Source organism: Ailuropoda melanoleuca, chromosome 1, assembly GCF_002007445.2.
Source record: "Ailuropoda melanoleuca isolate Jingjing chromosome 1, ASM200744v2, whole genome shotgun sequence".
Lineage (NCBI taxonomy): Eukaryota > Metazoa > Chordata > Mammalia > Carnivora > Ursidae > Ailuropoda > Ailuropoda melanoleuca.
The window spans coordinates 205,746,882-205,772,473 of record NC_048218.1 but is presented as its reverse complement, the minus strand read 5'-3'; the positions used below and the strand labels follow the sequence as shown (position 1 = coordinate 205,772,473).

General features: G+C 45.3%; 5 non-coding genes and 1 pseudogene across 5 annotated transcripts; 3 read left to right on the top strand and 3 right to left on the bottom strand.

The window, feature by feature from the left end:
• The first annotated feature begins 1,818 nt into the window (after window positions 1-1,818).
• On the top strand, window positions 1,819-1,890 carry TRNAC-GCA. Its single transcript has one exon. It is a non-coding gene; the product is annotated as a tRNA-Cys (tRNA).
• Window positions 1,891-13,128: 11,238 nt separating this feature from the next.
• On the top strand, window positions 13,129-13,200 carry TRNAC-GCA. Its single transcript has one exon. It is a non-coding gene; the product is annotated as a tRNA-Cys (tRNA).
• A 1,660-nt stretch (window positions 13,201-14,860) lies between these two features.
• Window positions 14,861-14,932, top strand: TRNAC-GCA. The gene has a single exon. It is a non-coding gene; the product is annotated as a tRNA-Cys (tRNA).
• A 3,020-nt stretch (window positions 14,933-17,952) lies between these two features.
• LOC117795559 lies at window positions 17,953-18,125 on the bottom strand (annotated as a pseudogene).
• Window positions 18,126-21,756: 3,631 nt separating this feature from the next.
• On the bottom strand, window positions 21,757-21,828 carry TRNAC-GCA. The gene has a single exon. It is a non-coding gene; the product is annotated as a tRNA-Cys (tRNA).
• A 1,017-nt stretch (window positions 21,829-22,845) lies between these two features.
• TRNAC-GCA lies at window positions 22,846-22,917 on the bottom strand. The gene has a single exon. It is a non-coding gene; the product is annotated as a tRNA-Cys (tRNA).
• Window positions 22,918-25,592: the final 2,675 nt, after the last annotated feature.

The window sequence follows — 25,592 nt, the reverse complement described above, 5'->3', positions numbered from 1 at the left end:
GGGGGGAGGAGGCAGGGTGAGGGGCCAGAGGGAGAGAGAGAATCCTAAACAGTCTCCTTGCCCAGCACAGAGCCTGATATGGGGCTCGATTTTAGGACCCTGAGATCATGACCTGAGCCAAAATCAGAAGTCAGACACTTAACCAACTGAGCGACCAGGCTCCCCTAGAAGAATATTGTTTTGTTTTGTTTTTTAAAGATTTTATTTATTTATTTGACAGAGAGAGAGACAGCCAGCGAGAGAGCGAACACAAGCAGGGGGAGTGGGAGAGGAAGAAGCAGGTTCCCAGTGGAGAAGCCTGATGTGGGGCTCGATCCCATAATGCTGGGATCACGCCCTGAGCCGAAGGCAGGTGCTTAATGACTGTGCCGCCCAGGCGCCCCTAGAAGGAATATTCTTAAATTTGTAATATTTATTGGTTTTTCTGATTGTGAAAGTAATACATTTTATTGTAGAAATTTTTTTCTAATTTGTTAGATGTAAAATATTATAATGTTTTAATTTGTATTTCTTTGGTTTTACCAAGATTTATTCTGATTTACTGAGATTGAACACCTCCTCGATGGTCTTTATCACTATGTGTGGGCTCTTTACATGTGAACGATATTAATTTGTAATATTTTGTCTATCGTAAGTGATGAGAATATTTCCCCAAATTGCTATTAACCTTTTGATTTTGTCCACCTACCTAAACTTTAGATGCTTATTAGGCAAATCTATTGCTATTTTCTGTTGGGATTTCTTCCACTGGAATGCTTTCCTTGCTGTTCCTAAATCAGTTAGATATTCGTTATACTCGTTTACTTTATTTATTTACACATCATGCTTTAATCCGCTTGGACTTTATTCTGACAAAGAGACACTCGGTTGCTACTTCAATGATTTTTCCCAAATGGCCATTTCTCCCAGCATAATTTACATAAATGGCCTTTCCTTTCCCCGTACACGTAGGACCACGGAAGCTATCAGGCAGTACAACCCGGTGGTGAGGAGTGCGGGCGAGCTAGACTGCTTGGGTTTGCAACCCCCCTTACTAATCACTGTGTATTGGATTACTTAGGTAAGATCTGGGCACCTCAGTTTCCTCATCTGTAAAATGGGTTAACAATCATAGCCTCTACGGTATGGGATTGTCATGAACATAATGACGCTGGATAAACATTTGTCATTATTTTATTACACTGCGACTCTACCATGGTGGTTTCCCGGGTCTGGGATTCGAGTGTTCTGTCTGGCCTTTGGCTGTTTTCAGTTGTGTGTTTTAGTAGATGTCCTCTTATTTCCAGGACAAGCCCTCCAGTGTTACTCCTGTTATTTTCACAGTTCTCAGAGCTTGCCTCACCTATTCCGTTTTATTTACTGGCCTGGTCTCCCACTCACAGCTCAGGCCAGGAGTTAGTTTGGGGGAAGACAATACTTGATTTAGTAACAGGCCCACGAGGTCTCGGGGGCTAGGAGAGGAGAGCAGAGCTAAGGGCCCTGAGTGACACCAGGAAACAGCGGGAAGAGGAGGAGAAGGAGGACAAAGGGGAGAAAGGTGCTCTCAGACCCAGCTCGGGGCAGGGGGAGGGGCCCCAGGCGGCCTGGGATTCAGCGTCCAGATAAGGAGAGGTCCCTGACCCTCTGATGCCACCGGCCATGGGCGCCTGACCCATCAATCCACCTAACTAGGGGAAGAGAGTGACCTGACTTTCAGAGCAGAAAGGCGGGTTCGGAAGGAAGCTGGAGGCCAGGAGGCCGCAGAGGCCGTGGAGGCCGGCAGGACCGGTTGCGGCTGTGTGGGTAGAAGAGCGTGCGTGAGGCAGAACATACGTGCCTGGGGGTATAGCTCAGGGGTAGAGCATTTGACTGCAGATCAAGAGGTCCCCGGTTCAAATCCGGGTGCCCCCTGTATGTTTTATCCGCCCACCCCTATCAAACCCCCTTCTTGCAGGGCCAAGACTGGGGAAATAGCCCATGCGAGGGGGCTCCTGGGTCACAGCCGAGGTCAGCAGTGCCACCCCAGATATAGTACACAAGCTGTAAGTCTAAGTTTATATTTGCTGTTAGCCACTTTAAATAAAGTAGAAAAAGGGTGGGTGAAGAGTGTCAAAAGGTACAAATTTCCAGTTATAATTAAGTCCTGGGATGTAAGATACAGCATGCTGGTGAAAGCTAATAATACTGTGTTGTGTATTTGGAAGTTGCTAAGGAAGATTTTTTAATAAGATTTTATTGAGACAGAGAGAGAGAGAAAGTAGGGGAAGGGGCAGAGGGAGAGAAAATCCCAAGCGGACTCAGCACTGGAGCTGAGCTCCCCACCAGAGATATGACCTCAGCCAGTGCCCAAGCAACTCGGCCACCCAGGCGCCTCTGGGAGAGTACAGCTCAAAAGTTCTCATTATCAAGAAAAAAATATATATATAACTATATGAGGTGATGGAGGATGTCGACTTATTGTGGTGCTCATTTCACAGTATATACAAATACTGAATTATCATGGTGTACACCTTAAACTAATCCAATGTTCAATGTCAATTACATCTCAACCAAGGTGGGGCATTTTAAAAAATATTAATAAAATAAAAAGAAATAGGTGACACTGATTTTCGTATTTTAGTGCAATATATCCAAAACATTATCATTTCAACATTAATCAATGAAACATTTATAAATGAGGTATTTTATGTTTTGTGGGACTTTTGGACTCTTTGAAATCTGGTGGGCACTTTCCTCCTAAAGCATCTGTCCATCGGGACCAGCCACCTGTAAGATGGTGGGCACTCCCGAGTGGGGGAAGCCTCGTCGGTTTCTGGCAGTTTCGAGGGGATAGGTGGGTGTGGTGTGCTGGTCAGGGTACAGAGAGGCTCCTCTTGCTCCCCACAGTGGGGTGGGCTGCTCCCCCAATTACAGAAAAGAGACCGCGGAAGGCAGGTGGCCCTGGGAAGGTGCAGGAAACCCATGGATTGCCAGGCCCTGGACGACCACCTTCAATTTGCTCCGCAGACCTTCATATATTTACTGAAAACACTCTGATACAGATGCTGGGGTGTCGGTAAGCTCGGAGCAAAATACGCTAATTAGAGAGTATTCGGATTTTTTTTTTTGTATCTCAGTATGTAAGTATTTTGGTCACAGGATTTTCACAGGCATTGTCTTTTTGCTTCCACTCAAAGTACATTTCTTCCACACAATATTTATAAGACAAATATTTCCACAAAAATATTAATAAGACAAAGCTCTTCTAACGGGTATGACGTATGAGTTTGAGGAAAGTGCTGGCTAACTCTTATTCTGCCACCTACTCTGTAATTTGGGACAAGTTGCTTTAATCTCCTGTGTAAATGTCATCCTCCACAAGAATGGTGATATGGTGGTGACGGTACCACCAAAAATGTTTTTTAAATTGCATACATATAAAGCTCTTAGAATAGTTTCTCTAGCACATTAGAATTGTTCAATAAACATTAAGTCTCGTTCTCCCAGGTGTCTTGGCCGTGAGAAGTCTGAGCAGGTCCCTTTGCTCAGGCAGGAAGTGTAGCTCGTGGCTAGAGCACTTGCCTACAGATCACAAGGTCCTGGGTTCAAATCCCAAAGTCCCCTATGGTGATCCCAAAGCTCCCTCTAGCCTGCTGTGCTCCCGGAGCATGGCCTGCGTGTAGGGACTTTGAGTCTCTGACTCTGTGATTGCCTTTCTCGAAGGACTGGAGATGAGCTCTCTCTTACGTAGAGGAAATGGTTGTGGGCAAGTAATGTCATTATTTATATTAAATTACATGAAAAAGCAAGTGCAGTGCAGTGTGTAGGTTATGCTACCATTTGTGTTTATTAATAAAGTCCAAGAGAGCGTCAGTGTTAGTTACTCCCATGTACAGACTGTGGAAGATCGGAAAAGAAACTGTTTATCTGGCTTTCCTCCAAGCACCAGAAGAGGGAGGCTTGTCAGATGAATACGAGGGAGAATTTTGACTGCATAACTTTATCACATTTTATTCTTTAAATCTATTTATTTATTCTTTTTTTTAAAGATTTCATTTATTTATTTGTCAGAGAGAGAAAGAGAGCACAACCAGGGGGAGCAGCAGAGGGAGAGGGAAAAGCAGTCTCTTCACTGAGCACGGAGCCCAATGTGGGACTCGATCCCAGAGCCACCCAGGCATCCCTATTTATTTATTCTTAAGATTTTACTTTTTTTAGGGGCACCTGGGTGGCTCAGTCGGTTAAGCGTCTGCCTTCAGCTTGGTCATGATCTCAGGGTCCTAGGATACGATCCCAGGGTTCTGGGATCGAGCCCCCCATGGGACTCCTTGCTCGGTGGGGATCCTGCTTCTCCCTGTCCCTCTGCCTCTCCCTCCCTGCTCATGCTCTCTGTCTCTGTCTCTCTCAAATAAATAAAATCTTTAAATTAAAAAAAAGGTTTTAGAAGCCCCTGGGTGGCTCAGTTGGTTAAGCGTCTGCCTTCGGCTCAGGTCATGATCTTGGAGTCCCAGGATCGAGCTCCACAACAGGCCCCCTCCTCAGCGAAGAGCCTGCTTCTCCCTCTGCCCCTTATCCCACTCTCTCTCTCTCAAATAAATAAAATCTTTTAAAGAAAAAAGAATTTATTGTTTTGGTTTTAGGCTCACAGCAAAATTGAGAGGAAGGTACAGGAATTTCCCATACACACCCCGTCTTCCACCGCCCCAGCCTCCCCCACTGTGAACACCCCCCCACCATCGTGGTACGTCTGGGACAGTGACGCACATGTGGTGACACACCATGACCACCGGCGGGTCTGGACAAATGTGACACGCAGCCACGACTACAGTATCACACAGAGTACTTTCACCGCCCCCAAAATCCTCTGTGCTCCGCCTGTCGATCTCTCCTCACCCTTAAACCCCTGGCGACCACTGAACTTTTGACCATCTCCATAGTTCTGCCTTTCTTGGGAAGCTGTACGGACGCGGCCTCCTCAGATCGGCTTCTCCACTTAGGAATAGGCATTTAAGCTTTCTCCACGTCTTCTCCTGGCTCGTGAGCTCATTTCTTTTCGGCGCTGAACAATGTGCTGTTGTCTGGACGCACCACGGTTTACTTACCCATTCACCACCCGAGGGACGGTTGCTTCCCCCAGCATACTTTTTTTTTTGTGCTTTTTGAACATTGTATCATCTGAATTCTGTGAGTTCAGTATTTATCTTTTTTAAGTAAAATTTATAATTTAAAAATAAACTATATAAGGTCTCACCCCCCGACAAGGTGGTGGGGAAGCCAGCATGGGTCTGTTCGAATGTCCTCCCCCTTTCTGCTGTGTTTTGCCAGATCCCCAGAACTGAGGCCCACTCCTCAGACAGGCCCGCTCTGGCCTCTTCCAGGCAAGCGGCTCCTGTGGGGCTCCCCCCCCCCCGCAAGACCTGCGCCCTGGCGCTCCCCGGTTCTGCTGGAGTTCTCGCCCGAGACACTGTATTCTCCTGAGAGTCAGACTCCTCCTTAACGGGAACCTGTCCTTCCCATCTTGCTCTGGAGGCTCCAGACAACACCTCCCCGGTGTGGCCCACCTTGTTCCACCTTGCAGACAAACACAAGTCCATCTGTGGGATGGGGCTTGATGCCTACTTAAAGGCAGCCCACCCAGCCTGGCAAGCTCATTTTGCTTGTGCAAACACACACCCTCACACTCACCCACACAGAAATTCTCGAAGACTAGTAGAAGCATGTTAAATGGACATAGGAGCCAAATTAAACAAGCACCCAAGGGGCAAAGGTGGGACTATTTGAGGATCAAAAAGAAAAAATTAGTGTAATTGATTGAAACACATAAAACATGCATTTAAAAATCCATTAATTCATTAGGGTATGTATATTTTTTAAAGCTCTCACTGGTCAAATCAAGGTTGCTAAGGCATCAATTCATTATTCTGAAAATTCATAAATAAAAGGAAAGAATCAAGCATTTGTTCTATACCTTTCCTATTAACTATATTCCAACAGAACCAAAGAGCTGATAAAGGATATCTTTCCTTATGAACCAATTTTGAGCTAATGAGGCAGAGGATTGGAATAAAACCATACTCAGCTCCTGACATAACAGATGGAAGCAAGTACCGCCAAGGCCCGCTAAAAGCACGAGATAAATGTTCGACGGGGAGATCGACGAGGTTAACAACCCCTCAACACACCAGTCAATCCCAATTCACAAAAAGAGAAACAAGCAGACATGAGGAGCCTCCTTATACAAAGTTCTTCCTGTGACATCTTCTTGCCAAAAGTTGAACTCTGATCAAGCCTCTATCTCTCATGGGCTTGGCCATGTTGAAAGTTGTTAAAGCTGAATACGATGGTTAATTTTACGTGTCAACTTGACTGGGTCACAGGGCACATAGATACTTAGATAAACATGATTTTGGGATGTGCTTGTGAGGTATTTCCAGATGAGATTAGCATTTGGATCAGAAAAACCTAAGTGAGGCCAGTTGCCCTCCCCAGTGCCGACAGACACCATCCCATCCGCTGAGGGCCCAAATAGAAGGAAAAGGCAGAGGCAGGGCAAATTGTTCTCTCCCTATTTGAGCTGGGACATTGGCCTCTCCTGCCCCAGACTAGAACTCACATCAGCACCTCTCGGTTCTCAGGACGGGAGGCTTGGACTGGAACCACATCACCAACCTTCCTGGGACTGGAGTTTGCAGATGCGTGATCCCGGGACATCTCAGCCTCCACAATCACGGGAACCAATTCCTTATCGTAAACCTTTCTCTCTCCGTCCACCGCCACCCTCTCTGTTGCGTCTGTGTCTCTGTGGAGAACCCTGACCAGTACACTGAATGATGGATGCCAGTACTTTTGTATATATTTGAGATTTTCCATAATAAAAAATTAAAAATCCCTTTCCCATAGATAAGTATTTTTAAATATAACAGAAGGAAACTACACTCCCCAATTAAAAAAAAATGCTATTTTCATTTTCTGGTTCTGATGAGGGTTTGTATTGTACATTAATTAGCCCTGCGACGGTGTGTGAGGACAACGTCCTTCATTCCTCCTAGCAACGTGGAGATAGGCTGACTTCTTTTTTTCTTTTTTTATACTATTTTTTTATTATATTATGTTAGTTACCATACAGTACATCCCTGGTTTTTAGGCTGACTTCTCAAAGGGAACTTGGCTGAGAAGCAAGGAGGAACAAAGACGCACGTTCTAGAACCTTCGCTGTGGTTTCGGGCCCATTAGCGCCATCAGGAGCATCACTAGCAACACAGCGAGGTCGCGAGTGCGTGGACGTCGAGATGAGCGCTAGCTGCTCGATGCTCCTCCAGCCAGCGCGGCTCCTGCCTCAGGGATTGGCGAAATGACTCAGCTTCCCCAGAGATTCAGGGTGGGGGGCAGTGCTTTCCTCCAGCTCCTAGGACCCGCCCACTTCTGTGCCTAGGCGGGCTGGTGGCACCCCTAAAACGTGAAGATAAGATCGCCCCGTGAGCGTGAAAGCGGAACCAGCACGCAGCGGATGGGCTTTGGCATCAGCAGAAGTGACCCCAGGGATGTGTTCTCGAGCAGGAGCCCTCAAAGCGACTCCTTGGGATGGGAATATCGGTAAAGGGGAGCTATGACGTCATTAGCTGCGCCACAGCCCAACAGCCGACAGTAACGGGGACGCACCGGTATCTCCCAAATACTTCAGGAAAGAAACCACACAGTAGGGAGCTGGCCGGTGTTTCAGCTAGTCCTGCCACGCAGACGGAGACCCGCTTCACTCTGTGCGTTAGAAACACATCGCACAACCCAGTCACAAGCTTTAGTCCCAGAGTTAGACTGTCTAGGCTCCTGAATTTCTCTAAGCTTTAGTTTTTTCACCTGCAACTTAGGGATAATAATCGTGCCCAGCTCAGAGGTGGACGAGAAGACAGACAGCGACAATTCGCAGAAAGTGTTCAACACAGGGTCGCAGGAAGGCTCCTCCACGAGCTGTCCTGTAAGGATGGAGGGTCCTGGGGTCAGTGGAGGGGAGACAGCTGAGTCTCCCCACAGTTCAGGTCATAGTGGGATGGTGACCAAGATTTCCTGCCCCTCTGGCTCCTATCCCACCCCAGCCCCCGTTCCCAGCCAGCCAGGGAGAGCTTGCGTCCTTAGCACCAGAGGCAAGGGATGAGCCTGTGCGTGCAAACTGCCAATGCTCAGCCCTCTGGGCGCTGGTGGACGCAGCGCATACAGACTGGTGCTGCCGCCAGCTCCGCCCTGGCACGGAAGGGCCACACGGGCATGGCGGCCAGTCTCGGAGCCAAGCAGAAGATGTCCAGGGGACCAGCATGGCATCAGAAGGTCCCGGTGCTCTCAATGGGGTCAAGACCAGATGGCAGACCAGACGCCCACCCACCCCAAAGACTGAGGCACTCCAAAGCCCCTTCAGAACTTAGGCACAGCACTGGGGAAGCTATGGAGGACCCCAGAGCTGAGTCACTCGATTTCTGTCATTCAACAGGATGGGACACAAAAGAGAGACGAAGATTCATACACACTTAGCAGGTCAGAGAGTTGAGACACGAGATAGGGAAGGGGTACATGCGCTCAGGAGACGGGGTGACAGGACTCAGCCACCTATTGGGGTGGCCGAGGACACATGGAGATGCCCGCCCTGGAGGGTGTGAGTGCTCCAGCCTCTAGAGAAGGGGTGGTACTTTGGAATGGAAATAGTTCATGAAAATGCTCTGTGGCCTGAGGAGAAAACCCTCAAGAGCATTCGATTCCATTTGCTCTGATTGCAGCCTCGCTAAGCAACCTTCTGACAGCAAATTTGGTTTCCCGGGGACCCTGGAGGGCATTCTGCTTCCTATGGATCTGGCTTGGAGAGGCGGGCTAGGGGGTCTGGAGAACCAGGTCAGATCAGGTGGCCTCGGGGTCTGGTGTGTGGGTCTGGGAGACGAGCTCCATACCCGGACGACCACACTGAGCTTCTGCTCGGGATTAGCGTCTCTGAAGCCGATTGTTAGCACCGTGGTGAGGGGCAGAGTCTGTTGAGACCTGCAGGACCACAGGGGAGGGACGTGAGGGGGGAACAGCTGCCAGGAGGGCCTGCGGGAAAGCGCTGCGTGAGCCACATCACCCACCAAGCTACGTCCCGAGCCTGACGTTTCACTTTGAGCAATCAATCCTAGGAAAATCATGAGACGTGGGCAACACGTATGCTTCTGCTCCTCAAAGTGTTGTTCATAATCCTGGAAAAAAATCATCCACATTCCAACACTCTAGACTCTTTTTTTTTTTTTTAAAGAAAGGCAGACGGCCGCGTTCAGCACCTCATTTGCATGTGTCTGGAGTCGGAGCTTGACTAGCCTACATCCTCCTACAGACCGACCTGAGAGCTTGTTGGAGGTTCTAGCACAGGGAGCAGCACTAGTAGACCCGTGAGCTGGGAACCATCCTCTGCTACCAGGGAAGGCCAATCTCACTTCAGAATCATCTCAGTACAATAGTAGAAAATTCTACCCAATAGTACAGGACAGCATAACCAAGAAAGATTCAAACAGGAATGCAACGCTGGCTCAATACTGGAAATGTATCACTGCCGAGCAGGGGCTCTTTGAGACCAAGCACCCTGTGCCCAACCCCCAGGCCCTCTGGCCTGTCACACCTGGGCTTGTCCTTGCCCGCTCCCCTCCCCTCAAAGTTTGGGGCTGCAGCTTTCTCCACCAGCGGGCCAGGTGCCTCCCCTGGGGTAAGCCCAGCCCTGAGAGCCTCTGATTAGTCCCGGGTCTTAGTTCCTGGGAAAAGAAAGCAAAACAGAGAGGGAGATGCAGAAAAAGAAAAAAAAAATTAAGCATCTTAGATGTGGAGGGAATGAGTAGGATCCCTCCGGTACCCAGCAGTCACTCTCGTTGTCATCATCACTGTCATCACCTGGGAAGAGGGGTGTTCAGGCAGACATAGGTTCCTGAGCAGATGGGAGATGGAGAGCAGCTTCTGATGGGTGTGGAGGTGGGTGCCCAGAGAAGGCGCTCAGGCAGCTCCCCAGGAGACCCCCCGTGGGAGCACAGCTTGGGAAAGACTGGAATTATGGAAGTATCTTATTGAAAGGACAGAGGGAGGTGGGGGTATAGCTCAGGGGTAGAGTATTTGACTGTAGACCAACAGGTCCTGGGTTCAAGCCCTGACACCTCTATGTGGTGGGACTTTCACTCTTCTGGAATCTAGCTTTCCAACAAGTAGTGAAGACTGAGTGTGTCATGTTTACCTCCTCAGCCACACTCATTTCCTGAAGGGATAGAGGAAATCTGCCCTAGGCTTGCTCAGTGTTTCCCTTGTGCCTAATTATTACCATCCTGATTTTATTTGTTTATACCAAGCTTGCTTCAAAAAAAAATTGAATCCCAGGCAGCTTGCAATAAAAGATACATAAAAGACCAACCAATCAAACAAGTATAAACAGGGTTGGCTTATATGAGGTTGTCAAAATCATGGCAACAGAAAGTAGAAGGGGGGATGTCAGGGGCTGGGGGCAGGGGGATGGGCAGTTATTGATGAAAGGGGACAGGGTTTCAGTTTGGGAAGATGAAAAAGGTCAGGAGACGGGTGGTGGGGATGGTTGCACAACCATGTGAGTATACTTAATGCCGCTGAGTCGTATACTTAAATATGGTTAAGACAATAAATTTTATGTTATGTATCTTTTACCACAATTTTTTAAATTGAAGGGGGAAAAAAGGCAAGGACCGAACATTAGGAGAGGAGGTAAATAATTATTCCTGAGAGCCCAGGTTAGGAGAAGCTACTACTGCTGAATATAAAATTCATCTCTGAGCTTCCTGGTAATCAAACAGGAGTGGAAACATACCAATTTATCAATGGAGTGAAATATTTCATTAGCTTTGGAAAACAGCAGGCATTCACGTGATAGGTCTTTATAGATGGAACACTGGAGAGATGGTTACTAACAGGGCAGCCATGTACAGATGCACAGGTTGTATATTATACAACTCCACCAATTACACAGTACCCTGCAGTTATGCAGTATAATCACCCTAGATATTGGCCACACTTGACCCCCTTTACAAAAAAAAAGTAGAAACTGAGCAATACACGCATATGTATATATGTGTGAGTGTGCATGTGTGTGTATGTATGTGTGTGGAGGGGGCAGAACTTGCCAGTTAACTACCCAATATACATTCCTCCCTCTTCCTTAGTAACAGAACCCTGATTTTATACCAAGTATTTATGTCCCACCCAAAAAACCACATTTCCGGGCCTCTCTTTGGCTAGGGGAGGCAAAGAGGGATAATATGCAGTCATTGGACTTCTGGGGAAACATCAGAGAAGGACAAACACAACATGTCCCTTTTTTGGCCCTTACTCCTGCTTCCTACTTGGAGCATAGATGTGATGGCTGGAGCACCAGCTGCCAACTTGGGCCATGGGTCAACCTTGAGGATGGGATCCACATTTCAAGAAAGGGTGACCAGAGAGCTAAAAGGAGCCTGTGTCCATAAAGACACCCTGGAGTGGCCATGCCAGGCCTGGTCTGCTCACCCCCACACATCCTTTGCAAAAGAAAGGCGTGTGTGTCTAGCTTGTTTACACCACAAAGGAGATGTGTTTACACCACAAATCGAGATGAGTCAGAAGGCTCAGGCTCTTTCCCCATCAACAACTATCAAGCACCTAGCTCAGTAGGTCTGAGTTACTCACTAGAAGGAGGCTCTTCTGACAAGGCCACTTCCTTGGCCAGGAAGCTCCCACTGTTATAGTCAATTGGGCGCTCCTGAGGTCTTCCTAGCTCCCCTCCACCCCGTGACAATGTATAGCAGTGCCAGGAAAGATCCTTCTACAGGAGCACATTCTGCGGGGCACCCAGATCCGCCTGGTCCAAGGCCACCTCTCTGTGGAATAAAGAGAGTTCAGGGGCCATGGGGATAAGGCTGCTTCCTTGCCTGTAAGCTCCCCCAGGAACTTTCTGTTTTGCCCTCTAGAAATGCACGGTACAGTAGTGAGTGAGTCTGAACACCACCGCCAACCCCCCGGCACAACAACACTCGCACTCTCATTTCTGGTCGATTACTAGCAGCTGGATGCAGTTCCTTACTGGTGGAGTATGATTCGCCTGCTGGTTGGAAACAGTAGTTCTACAGAGGGCTTGCATAACTATCTTAACAGAGTAGTGAAGTCATCCCTCTATTCTGGAGGAGTTCGTGGTCAGCATGTCCTTGAGCCTGGTGCCCTTCAGGATATGCACTGCTGAAGAAGCGAGCGTGAGCCTGGTGCCATTCAAAGGGCTGTCCGTGAGCTGTCAATGCTTAGAAATTCTACAACAATCTGACAGCTCTGCCAGCTCTGCCAACTCTGGTGTGGTGTGGGGTGGGGAGGGGGGTTCTCAAAGTCTGCAAGTCTGATGCACTGTTATTGAGCCATGACAGATTTTAGGAAAATAAAAATAAAGCTGATCCTTCACAGCAGAAAGTTGCAAAAGCTTTGCTTGACTTCATCCCCCTTGGAGATGCGTTTGTTAGCAGCATGGAACATAAGGCACTTCAGGATTTAGCTTGCTGTGGCAGCCAGAGCCCTCGGGTCCAGCAACGGAAGCCAGATTGAGCCTCAAACATTTATTACAAGTATCTATCTCACCAGGAAAGAGGAGGGGAAAGGCGTCTCCAGGCAAGCCTTCTAGGACCAATGCCCCAAGCCAAGCCGCAGACCTGGCGTGCTGAAGAGACACCCACACCCACCAGCACCACCCAGGACTGCGGGCCAGTCTGTTTCCACCAGAAGCCAAAAATGCACCACATCTGTCCCAAACACTCAAGGCACCAGCCTGACACAGCCCCCAAATCACACACTAGAAAGGATCAATTCGCTTATATCAAAATGTAAATTTTGATAAGACTAACATTAAAAAGCTGGCGATGAACATTCTAGTCATTGTTCATGAGTGACACCTTACCCCTGGACTTCGCTTTCTGCCTGAGTACCAAGCCAGGTACAGACTTCGTGCTGTCAGATGGAAGCTACAGGGATCTTCCAAGCTGATGCCAAGAAGGGATGGTGCATTTTTGGAAAAGGAGGATAGTTATGGCATGAGAGGGTATGCTTACACTTGCCAGGACCTAGCAGTTCCACACTGAGTCCGAATGAGCAGCCTGTGAGTGGAAGTTTATTAATTACACACCTTCCCTAACAGGAGGGGGTATAGCTCAGTGGTAGAGCATTTGACTGCAGATCAAGAGGTCCCTGGTTCAAGTCCAGGTGCCCCCTTCCAGAGCCTGCTTTTTTCCTCCTTCACCTGAAATGACAAAATTGAGTTGTACAGACACCGTCCTCTAGTTCCCCAAACAAGGACGAAGCTGGCTTAGGCCTAGGAACCAGCACGCTTCTGGTCATTTCTGTAGACTCAGCACCACCGTGAAGACCAAGGACAAGACCAAATTCATCCCTAATGTTCTCTTTGAGGGTCTGTTTCCCCAGAGCCACAATAGTCCCAATTTCAGTATCAGCCAGGGTCCAGTCCAGAGGCAAAAGCTGCCTCCGTTATTTTAACAGAGAATTTAACACAAATAATGGTTAACGAGTGTACCAGTTTCTTAAAGCTGCTGTAACAAAGTGCCACAAGCTGGGTGCTTAAAAAACAAATTTATTGGCGTCCCGCTCTGGGGCCCAGAGTCTGAAATCAAGGTGTGGGCAGGGCAGTGCCCTCTCTGAAAAGGAGGGTCCTCCCTGTGTCTTTCTAGCTTCTGGTGTCTGGGGCCGTCCTCTGCACTCCTCGGCCCGTCGATGCACTTCTGTCTGCACATGGCTGTCATCTCCCTGTGTGTGTCTCTCCGCTTCCTACCAGCCCCTGGCCATACTGCACCCCACCCTGCTCCACTGTGACCTCCTAGCTAGCTGTCTCTCCCATGACCCCATCCAAGTGAGGTTGCATCCTGCGGTACCGAGGGAAAGATTCCAGCAGATCTTTTTGGAGATCCAACCCATAACAAGCAGAACGTAGAGAACGGAAAGACGACAAGGAGAGACTGAGTATCACGGAGGAAGTAGCTGTAGGGAGCGGCTGCCACTTCAGGGTGGGGGGAACCAACAGAGGAGGAGGAACTCAGGACGTCTCGCGGACTTGGGGAGCTTCTCTGTGGATCCCGGCCTCAGATCTCTAAGGAGGCACTGGTGTCCCCGAAGAGTCGTGGCAAGGCGGGTCCCATGAGCACCAACCTGCAGGCGCCAATCACGGTTGCTCCTGGGATGAGCTGGGTCTGCTAGGTGACGCTGACAGGGACCACAGCGGGAAGAACAGGTGCTCCGACCGTCCCGTCTCCCTCCGAGAGCCCTATTGGGGACCAACCAGGAAGCCACCTGGCAAAGGATAAGCATGGTTTACAGAGTCCCAGAGCCAGCATTGCAGAGCAGAGCACAGAAAGGGGGCCTTGGAGCCTAGGGTCAATCATTTCTTCAGGTGGCTCATCTCACCCAGCAGTTTAAGGGTTGACTACGTGGAGATCTGAGGTGACGAGAGAGGACCCTGCCTGCCTCCGAGGGTGGAGCATTGTGTGGAGAACTCTGACCAATCTCCAGTCTGTGTGTCTTCTCCTTTTAAGTGGTGCGTGCTTGGCCAGGCACTGGGCATTCTGAGTCTCTATTTTCGGGTGCTCAGCACAGAAACCACAATGCAGGTATTAGGATAGATCCTTCCAGCCATCAGAGCATGCTTCCCAAGTTACTGGTCTGGCCCCAGAACTGAAGATGGAGAGGTTGCAGAGCTGGGGGAGAAAGCAACCTGCTGCTGCTGTTTCTAAGGCAGGGAGATGAGTCAGCAGTAAAGCTGGTCCTGCAACTCAGCCAACCGTGCTGAAGGGGCATCTGGGGCGGGAGTTCTGGGTGTGGCTGCACAGGGAAAGGGTATTAATTGGATCTCACTGGTATAGCAGGGGGTATAGCTCAGGGGTAGAGCATTTGACTGCAGATCAAGAGGTCCCCAGTTCAAATCTGGGTGCCCCCTAACATTTTAGCCACTAGTGTGGTAAGAAAGTTCCAATTTCCTCTTTTGCTGAGTCTGTTTTCTGAGTTTTCTTGCAAAGGGTGAAAAAGCAGAGATCACACCCAAGCAGGCAACTCTGCTCAGGTGATGTGTTTGTCCCCTCTTCTGATCTCCCCGCACTCCCCTCACCTGGTCCCTGCACTCGCCAGTGTGTACTTGGTCTCCTGGCTGAGGGTGAAGACTTTGTCCTTTGAAGGTAGCCAGAAGGAAATCTGAGATCATCTATAAAAGGACAATATTTCAACTGCTGTATGACTTATCAACAATTGCAAAGGAAGCCAGAAAGCAGTACAATAACACATTCCATATGTTGAGAGGAAATCACAGATAGCTTTGAATTCTATTCCCAGCCAAACTATTCTTCAAGAACAGACAAAAGCTGAGAGAGTTTACTGCCAACATACTCTCACTAAAGCAAATTTTTAAATATACAATTTAGAGAAAAGAAAAGTGATCCCAGAATGGGAGGTCTGAGACACAAAATGGAATGTTGAACAAAGAAATTATAAGATATGTAAATAAATCTAAACAATCTTTGACCACATAACACAATATTAATGTCTAATTTATAAGGTTTTTTTTAAAAGATAAAACTAAAATATTGGTTAACAATAACATATAAGTAACAGAGTGATAAGAGTTAAAGTATCTTTATGTAATTTGTGAGGAGGATAAAAATATTGATTAACACTAGAATTTTAAGATTTGAAAGCAGAAATTTCTAGTGTATCATTTCAAAAGCTGTGATTTTGCCAGGCAAAAGGGGATAAAAGAAAGCAGGGTATATGCTGGTAGTCTTGCTAAACACTCATTAATTCTAATAATTTCTTTGTTGATATTTTTTTACTTCCTATGTATATGCTCATACCATCTAAGTAGTTTGTAAGTTTTATTTCCCTTGTTCCAATCCTTATAGATTTTATTTTTTTTCTTAGCTTATTGTACTGACTAGGACCTCCAGTGTAATGTTGAATAAGGGTGTTGATAGTAGATATCTTGCCTCATTCTGATCTCAAATGAAAAGCTCTCAAAATTTCACCATTAAGTACATATCATGAACTATACTTTTTCTAAATGGTCTTTATCAAATTAAGGAATTTTTCTTCAATTTCTAGTTTGCAAAAAAAATTCTATCATGGATTGATGTGAAATTTTCTCAAACCACCTTTTTGCGTCTACTGAGATAATCATATGATTTTCCTCTTTTAGTCTATTTACATGGTGAATTACACTTTTAGCTTTTTATAAAATTAAACATACTTTGCATTCCAGATATAAATCCAGCTTAGTCATGAAGTCATCTCATATATATATATATATATATATATATATATATTATGCAAAATGGATATATATATTTGTGAACTTGGTTAGATAATAATTTATTGAATTTTTCGTACCTATGTTTATCAGTGAGATTGGCCTATGTGTTCTTTATACTGTCCTTGTTGGGTTTTGGTATCAAGATTGTGCTAGTCTCACAAAAGGAGTTATAGAATGTATATATCTTTTCTATTCTTAGATTTTTATGTAAAAATAGTTATTGTTAATTTAAGTATGAGATAAAACTCACTGTAAAACCATCTTGTCTGAATTTTTTTTTGTGAAAAAGTTTCAAATAACAGCTTTAATAAAATAACTACTTAAAACTTAGAGGACTATTCAGCTTTTCTATTTTTTCTTGTGTCAGCTTTGTTAAGTTGTAGTATTTTTTAAGTTCTTGCTCAATTTCAGCATAGCATAGTGGCAAAGTCCTTGCACTCCTAAGACAAAATACATGGGTTCAAATTCTGGGTTCTAACTGAGTGGTCTTGGTGAAATTGATTAACTCCCTTAGCCTCAGTTTTGCCATATATAATATGGGCATGATGATAGAAATGAGCTCAGTGTTAGTACCTCGTTTGTGGAGATGTTATGAAAATTGAACAAATCAATATGTTTAGAGTACATAAAATCATGCCTGCCACATAATAAGTTCTTTGTTCATGTTTGTTAGATTTTAAAATTTTTTGTATATTGTTTTTCATAATGTTAATCATTATTTTAAAGTCTAAAGAATATGCAGTTTCTCTTTTTAATTTCTGATATAGGTTTATTTGTTTCTGTTTATTTTTCTTGTTAGTTTCACCAAAGGTTAATCAATCTTTNTTTGTTAGATTTTAAAATTTTTTGTATATTGTTTTTCATAATGTTAATCATTATTTTAAAGTCTAAAGAATACGCAGTTTCTCTTTTTAATTTCTGATATAGGTTTATTTGTTTCTGTTTATTTTTCTTGTTAGTTTCACCAGAGGTTAATCAATCTTTTCAAAAACCGACTTTTGGCTTTGTTAGTCCTGTCTATTCTGTGTTTGTTTTCTATTTCATTAATTTCTGCTCTTTTCTTTCTTCTCTCATAGTGTTCTTTTATCCAGTTTTTCTAACTTCTTGAGATGGATTCTTAGTTTATTTCTATTCTTTTCCAGCATACTGCTCAAAGCTACAAGTATTTCTCTAAATGCTGATTTAGTATCCATCAATGGATGAAGAGATAAAGTAAATGTCTCTCTCTCACACACACACACACACACATATACACACACATACAGGGCAATATTATACAGCCATTAGAAAGAAGGAAATCCTGCCATCAGTAACAACATGGATGAAACTGGAGGGCATTGTATTAAGCAAAATAAACCAGACCCCCCCCTTAGAAAAAAGGTAAATACTGTATGGTATCACTTATATGTAGATTTTTTTTAAGTCAAACCCAGAAACAGAGAGTGGATTGGGGGTTGCCAGGGGTTGAGGGGTGGTAGAAAAGGGGAATGTTGGTCAAAGAGTAGAAAGTCAGTTATTAAGTGTATAAGTTCCAGAGATCTAATGTATAGCATGGACACTATAGTTAATAACACTGTATTGTAAACTTGAACGTTGCTATGAGAGTAGATCTTAAGCATACACACACACACACACACACACAGGTAACTATGTGGAGTGATGGGTGTGTCAATTAACTTTTTTTTCAGTCCCCCACTACCACAAATTTTGCAGTCGAGTTTCCCACATTTGGGGAAATCACAGGGGTCCGCTCGTCCGGAGTGCAGTGAGTGAGCCTCACCCTGGAAAGACCACCTTCATGATCGTGGTATCTTCCCTGACAGGTAAATACGGGTGTGTTAATTGACTTGATTTTGGTAATCATTTCACAATGTATATGTAAATCATATCATTACATTGTACACTTTAAATATATTACAATTCTATTTGTCAGTTATACCTCAATAAACCTGGGCAGGGGGAGAAGCTAAAAATTTTTAATTATTCATGATGTTTTTGTCCCCTTCTGTTAATTAATGAGAGAGGTTTGTAAAATTTTTCCACTCTAATTCTAGATGTGTTGATATCTCTTTGTTATTCTGTCAAGTTTTTGCCTTACATATTTTGAAGCTATATTACTGGAAGCATAAAAATCAGGAATTCTTACATCTTCCTGTTAAATTCAGCCTTTGGTTATTAATAATTTCTTTTATCTCTAGTAATATTTCATGTTTTAAAGACTCTCTTGTCTGATAAAAGATACTCCTTTCTTTTTGTTAATGTTCTGCCAGTCACGTATTTTTTCATCCTTTTCTTTTTCAATCTTTCTGTATTCCAAACTTTAGATGATGTCTTTTGTAAATAGAACACAGTTGGTTGGTTGTTTTAACCCCAGTATGATAATCTCTGTCTTTTAACTTAGAACATTTAATTTATTTACTTTCAATGTAATTGCTGATGTATTTGTATTCAAGTCTACCTCCTTCTTTAATGCTTTCAATTTATAAAGCTTATTTATGTTTTTCTCTTTCTTCCTTTTTCTGTTTGAGATTTTTATAATGCTATTATTTTCTACTGGTTTGAAAAATATAAATGCTATTTCTTCTATTTTAGTGATTATGCTAGAAACTCCATATGCATAGTTATTTCTCAAAGTCTGTGGCTAACCAATGGCTTTACCCTCTACACAGGTAATACAAGCATCTTAGAATACTTTAAAAAAATATTTTTTCTTTTTTGTTTACAATTTTTTTTAAAGATTTTATTTATTTGACACAGTGGCAGGGGAGCAAGCACAAGCAGGGGGAGCTGCAGGCAGAGGGGGAAGTAGGCTCCCCGCTTAGCAAGGAGCCCAACTGGGGCTCAGTCCCAGGACCCTGGGATGGGATCATGACCCAAGGGCAGCCACTTAACCGACTGAGCCACCCAGGTGCCCCAGCATTAGAATACTTTGAACTGCACTTACTTTCCTCCCAATTTATATGCAGTTTTTATCTTTTACATTATCCTATAGTTGCGTTAACCTCACTATTGTTATTTTTATACAATGTTCACTTAGATTTATTCAGATATTTACTATTTCTTTGCCTCCTTACTACATCTGTCTTTCCATCCAAATCATTTGCTGCTGCTTAGATTATACCTTTTAGAATTTCCTTGAGTGCATGCATGCTATGAATTATTTCAGTTTTTAATTTGTCTGAAATTGTCTTTATTTTACCTTCACTCCTGAAGGATATTTTACCTGAGGATAGAATTTTATGTTAACAGTTACAGTATTTCATGGGGCGCCTGGGTGGCTCAGTCGTTAAGCATCTGCCTTCGGCTCAGGGAGTGATCCCAGAGTGCTGGGATCGAGCCCCGCATCGGGCTCCCTGCTCCGCTGGGAGCCTGCTTCTTCCTCTCCCACTTCCTCTGCTCCCTCTCTTGCTGGCTGTCTCTCTCTCTCTCTGTCAAATAAATTAATAAAAACTTTGAAAAAAAAAGTTACAGTATTTCAGTAGATGCAATTCCACTGCCTTCTGGTTTTCATTGTTACTCTAGAGAACTCAGTTGTCAATCTCATTGGAACTCATTGAAAATAATGTGTCTTCTTTTCAACGATGCTTTTGAGTTTCTTGTCTGTGATTTTCTGCAATTTTACTACAATAGCTCTGGGTATGGATTTAATTTTGTTTCTTATGTTTGAGATTCACTCGGGTTCTTGAATGTCAGCATTGATGTCTTTCCTAAGTTGCAAAATACTGTTAGCCTTTGTCTCTTCAAATGCCTCTATTTCATGGTCTCACTTTCTCTTCCAGGAGTCCATTTAAATGTACATTAGGCCTTCTCATTGTATCCTCTAAATTTGTTACTCTCTATTCTGTGTTTGCCATGCTTTTGTCTGTATGCTTTATAATGGATGTTTTATCATCCCAATGTTCTAACTCACCAGTTTGCTCTTTGGCTGAAACCATTCACTGACTGTAACATGAACATACTCATTGGATTTTTAATTTAGTTATTGATTTTTAGATACAAAATTTCTATGTTCTCTTTTCATATCTTCTTAGTTACTTCTTATGCTTTCCAGCTTCCTATTGAAATTTTAAAGCTTCTCTCTTATCTTCTTGAAAACAGCAAGCATTGTTTTTTGTTTGTTTGTTTGTTTGTTTTTAGTGTGTTTCTGACAGTTCTAATACAAAAAGTCCCTGTGTTTAGCTCTGTGGTCTGTGTTTCTATTGACTTTCATTGGTGGTTTTTGCCTCCTGGTGTACATAGTTATTCTTGACTACATACTGAACACTATATTAAAAAATGTTTTTTAGAACTAATTTGAAGCCAGGTAGAGATGACAGTATCTTTCATTTACTTTTCCCAGGTATCTGAGGGGCTCTAGCAGTCAGGATACCTTAATATAATTTCAAGGCTTGAGTTTTGCAGACTATCCAGATGTCACAAAGACCAGCCACAAAATCTTGCAGGGACTGTTTTCATTCAGCTCACCCTTCCTCCTCAGGGTCCTAGCCTAAAGCCAGGGATGGTTTTACCCATGTCCCTACTCTAGGCGGGCCCAGAAGCCTGGCTTCTAGCCCTCTGGTCCTGAGAGACTTCCAGAAATTCACTTAGCCTCTCCACTGTCTCTCTTGGACTGAAAACCACGATCAGGGCCAAAGCAGCCTCTCACATGGAGCTTTATCTTTCTGTTTCCCATTTGTTCTGAATCTCCAACTTGTATTTCCTATTTAACTAGTTAGCTCTTTGAGGCTTTTGATGAGATGTTTGTAATATTTCCCAGCTTTTTTTATTTGTCCTCAAAGGAAAGATTGGTTCAAATTACCCCCTTCATTAAGGAACATGGAAATTCCTCTGCAGGATTCCTTATTCCATTATGTTTTAAATATTTTGACTAAATTTTTAAAAATTATTATATAAATTAGGGTCAACTTCTAGCCATTCTCACCAAGGAAATACTGATGCAGATTAAAAAAGAAAGAGTGGTAAGAGAGAAAAGAGGGAGAAGGGAGACTCAAGTGGTCTGAGTCTGTGGCAGCCCCTCTGAGAGATCCCCAGGGACAGGACAGAGGCTTTGCTCTTGATAAGTTCTCAACTCTTCCAGTCACTTCTGGGAAGTAGGAAGATGCATAGCCACACTTCACAAGTGGTAGCAGTAAGAACAAAGAGATAGCCTTCTCTCTGGAGATTATAACAAGGTTGAGAAAATGAGACATTAAGAGAAAGGAAGCAAAGTCTCCCCACAGGCTATGAAGGGCAAGAGTCTCCAGGTAGGTAGGACTGGACTGAGCCAACTTCATCAGCCTCTTCAGTGAAATGTGACCCCAGTAGCTATTGTCTGGATGATGCTCAGGGAAAAATTCTTGGAGCTGGTCCTGGTGCAGATCCTCAATGTTTATCCCAAGACAAAGAGCATTAATTTAATGGTTATATGTAGGGGGAAGAGGCAGAAATGCCAACACCTGCTTCAGTAATTTAAAAGGTAAGAAAGGGGGCACCTGGATTTGAACCAGGGACCTCTTGATCTGCAGTCAAATGCTCTACCCCTGAGCTATACCCCCATCTGTCTATGGTTCCTCATTATCACCTTTTCACCCATGCACTGCACTCAGGATCTCTGTGTCCATATTTTGCTGTTTTCTTTTTTCTCCATATCCCAGAAGGTGGCAAGTCTCCTCCACTGTGGTCCACTTTCCTATCTTCCCTTCTCAACCTTAACTAGTCCTCCTCTCTCCCGCTCTCTTCCTCAGGCTGTGTAGCAATGGCATCAACCTTTACACCTGGAAAGATCATTCAAGTCTGCACTAGTCTTTCTCCCTAGGCTGGCACATAGTCATCAGAACTACAGTGGTTGTTTCTGGGTCTAAAGTGAACTTCACACTCAGCCCAGGGAGAGCCTCCTCCATACTCCAACCCTCGCTGGGTACTTACTGTTTTACTCATTCAGTCACTCAACAAACACTCTTTGAGCACGATAGGTGCCGGGCTCTGCCACCCATGTTTGAGGACACAGACTAATAAAACATCCCAGTTCCTCAAAGAGTCTTAGTCCAAGTAGGAGACAAACCCATGAGCCAAAGTATTTTCACAGAGTGGCAGAAGTCCAAGCAGAGAGCTGTGGGAACAGGGAGCAAGAAGCTATGCAGCTAGGAAGTCAGGAGGGGCTTTCTGGAGGACATGGACACGGCGGACCCTGCTAAAATGAAGAAGCTAGGGAGGACAAGGAGGAATAAGGCCAAGTGAGGAATAGAACAAAAATGTTTTTTAAAAGTGGGTCAGGTGTGTCTGGAGATCAGTAGGGCTTGAGACTGATATCACAAGGAAGGTGTGTTCATCAAGCCAGGAAACATTTTGGAAGTCTGGATCCCTGCTAATGCAATGAGGGTACTCCCAGACATTGTCGCTGGGGAAAGCCTGTGACACAGCATGACTAGCTGTGACCTCAAGGATCCCTCACAACCACCCTCTCTATTGTCTAATCCTGGAGATGAGGACAGAACAGAACCCAGGCACAGGCAGCATCGGAATTCTTTGCCTCCTTCTTATGTCCTACTTCACAGCCAAAAGTGACTTCCGCAAGGGGGCACCCGGGTTTGAACCAGAGACCTCTTGATCTGCAGTCAAATGCTCTACCCCTGAGCTATACCCCCAAGCCTGCCTTTGAACCCTAATTGCACCTCTTGAAGTGTGCAGTTGACTTGTTTCTGGACTGCAACAGACAAGTTCCTGGAAGCAGGCAGCCTGCCCCATGACAGCCTGGCTCTCCTTGTCATCACTCACTCATTCATCCACATATAAACACCTATCAACCAGCTTCTACATGCCTGGCTCATCCTTCCTTCTTCAATTTCCCCTTCCTCCCTCTCTGGCTCACTTACCTCTGCCACCTCTGCTCCATCTTTGCTCGGATGGGCAGTCATTGGCTTTTCCATCTGAGTAGAAACTGGCTCCTCTCCTCCCTCCCTGCACTGCGGTGCTGAGCATGGATGGAGTAGCAGGTCTGGGACAAGAACCTGGTCCTGACACAACACGCTGAGACACAGAGGACCCCTTTCTCCCTTTCCACCATATGCTCATCCACTTAAGCTGCTAAATACTGTGGAGGAATCAGGTGGACCAGTTCCAGATTCCCACTCAAGGAGAAAACCCAATCTGAGGAGGGGTGGAACACTGTGATAGCTTGCTTGTGAGCCCAGGGCATGGAAAATGCTGGGTTCCAAGACTGCAGGTAGCTCTGCGTGATGTGAGCGGCAGGGAATGAGGAGGTGGCCAGGGGAGGGCCTGCCCTCTAATCTGAAAGACTGGGCACTGGTGGGGGACACAGCCAAGGAAAGCTCCTCCCACCTCAGCCCCACCCATTGATGGAGAAGCCAAAAGAGGGTCTGAGTCCCTATTAACCCTTCCCGGTGCCCTCCCCACCCCCTCCTTTGTCCCACAAAAGTAGCCTTCCCTACAGTCTAGCTGCTCATAGGGCTTTAGGGAAGCAACTCTTTTGACCAGAAATACTGAGGAAGGCCGTAGAGCCCAGGCTGTTGTGCCAAGTCACCTTGCACCTGAAGTGATTTCACACTTGTTGTGCTCTCCTCTTCTCTCCAGGGCACCGGGACACACCAAAATTGACCACAGACTCCTTCCATTGGGTCCACTGGTCCATTTACCCAAGGGGGTGATATTTTTAGTTCCGACTGACTGTAGGGGAAGGAAGTGGCAACCAGCGAGCCAGTGCAGCTGACTGAGAGGGAACTGGTCCCTGACTGGGTGTCCTGGGGCCTGCCTCCAGCCTATAGGGGGATCTTCTGTGAACCCAGGTGAGCCCAGTCTTGTGAGCACCCTCCCCTGACAGGAAGCTGGCAGTGAGACTGCTGGCTGACCCCTGCTCCACATGGGACTCCCAGCCCTCAGACTCCTGTCCCACACCCATGACTCCAGGTGCTACTCCAGTCCCCTCTGGGAAGGAGACTTGTTTGAGCAGCTGTGCTTGGAAAAGGGCCTGAGGGGCTGAAACTGCCAAGGGTGTGTGCCCTGGGGTTAGCAGGACAGGGGTGCAGGGGAGAGAAGTGTCTTGCTGGGCTTGACCCCTGGGAGGTGGCCAGAAAGGGAGACACAGAAAGAAGACTCTAGGAGGACAGCATGTGGGAGAGGTAGGACTGCTGAGGCCTTGGGAAGGGATGGTTCTCCAACACTATTCTCGTTAATTATGGTTACTAAGAAAGAAACCATAATTAAAAATAGCCAAAATGTCAAATTTCTCAGGAAAGCAAGAAATGTAGGTTCTAAGCCGTGCAGGGCTGTGTAGTTGTCAATGTGATGAAGTGAATTCTGGCAGAACAGGGTCACGGCAGCAGCGGGGAGAGAGGACAGGACGAGAGGCTCCCTGACCCGTTTGTTACACACACGTTCCTGCCGCATCATGCTGAGGAAGACCTGGCAACTTCTACATTATCGTACCAAAAACCAGAAATATCTGGGCTTTTCCATAGCAGATTTCATAAAGTTTTTACTGATATGTCATATTGCCAACCATCAAAGAAAATCGGTTTCCTTCTGAGATTGAGAGTCAGTGGCGTGACTCTGAGTTAGGTGAGCCAGGCAAAAATTTCTTCAATATGACACCAAAAGCTCATTTAATAAGCTGGAACTTCATCAAAATTAAGAACCTGTGCTCTTTGAAAGACATTATTAAGACAATGAAAAAGCAAGTCACAGACGGAGAGGGAGTATCTGCAAGCCACGTGTCGGATCCAGGACTTGCACCAGTGGACAGAAAGAACCTTCAAAGCTCAATCATAAGAAAACGAACAACGCAAATGAAAAAATGGACAAAGGATCTGAGCAGATACTTCACCAAAAAAAACACAGGATGGCAATAAGCATGTAAAAATATCCACAACATCGTTAGTGACGAGGGAAATAAACATGAAAGCCACGATGACAGGCTACATGGTGCTCGAACATAAATCAGAAAGGCTGGTGGGCAGCGGCATCGGTGAGGATGTGGAGCGGCTGGGACGCTTGTCCGCTGCCAGGTCAGAGTGAAACGGTGTGGCCACCCTGGAGAACAGTCTGGCAGTTCCTTAAAAGATGAGGCATACACCTTCCCTACAACTCAGATATTCTAGTCCCAAGTATCTCCCTGAGGGAAATGAAGGCACACAGCCATGCACTAGCACACACGTGTCCACAGCAATATTATTTTTAAAGCAAAAACTGAGAACAACTCAAACGTTTATCAACAGGTGAGAGGAAAAACAGCAGTGTAGGCCTACCATGGCATACTTCTCATGGATAAAAATGAAGGAACTCTTTTTTTTTTTTTTTTTTTTTT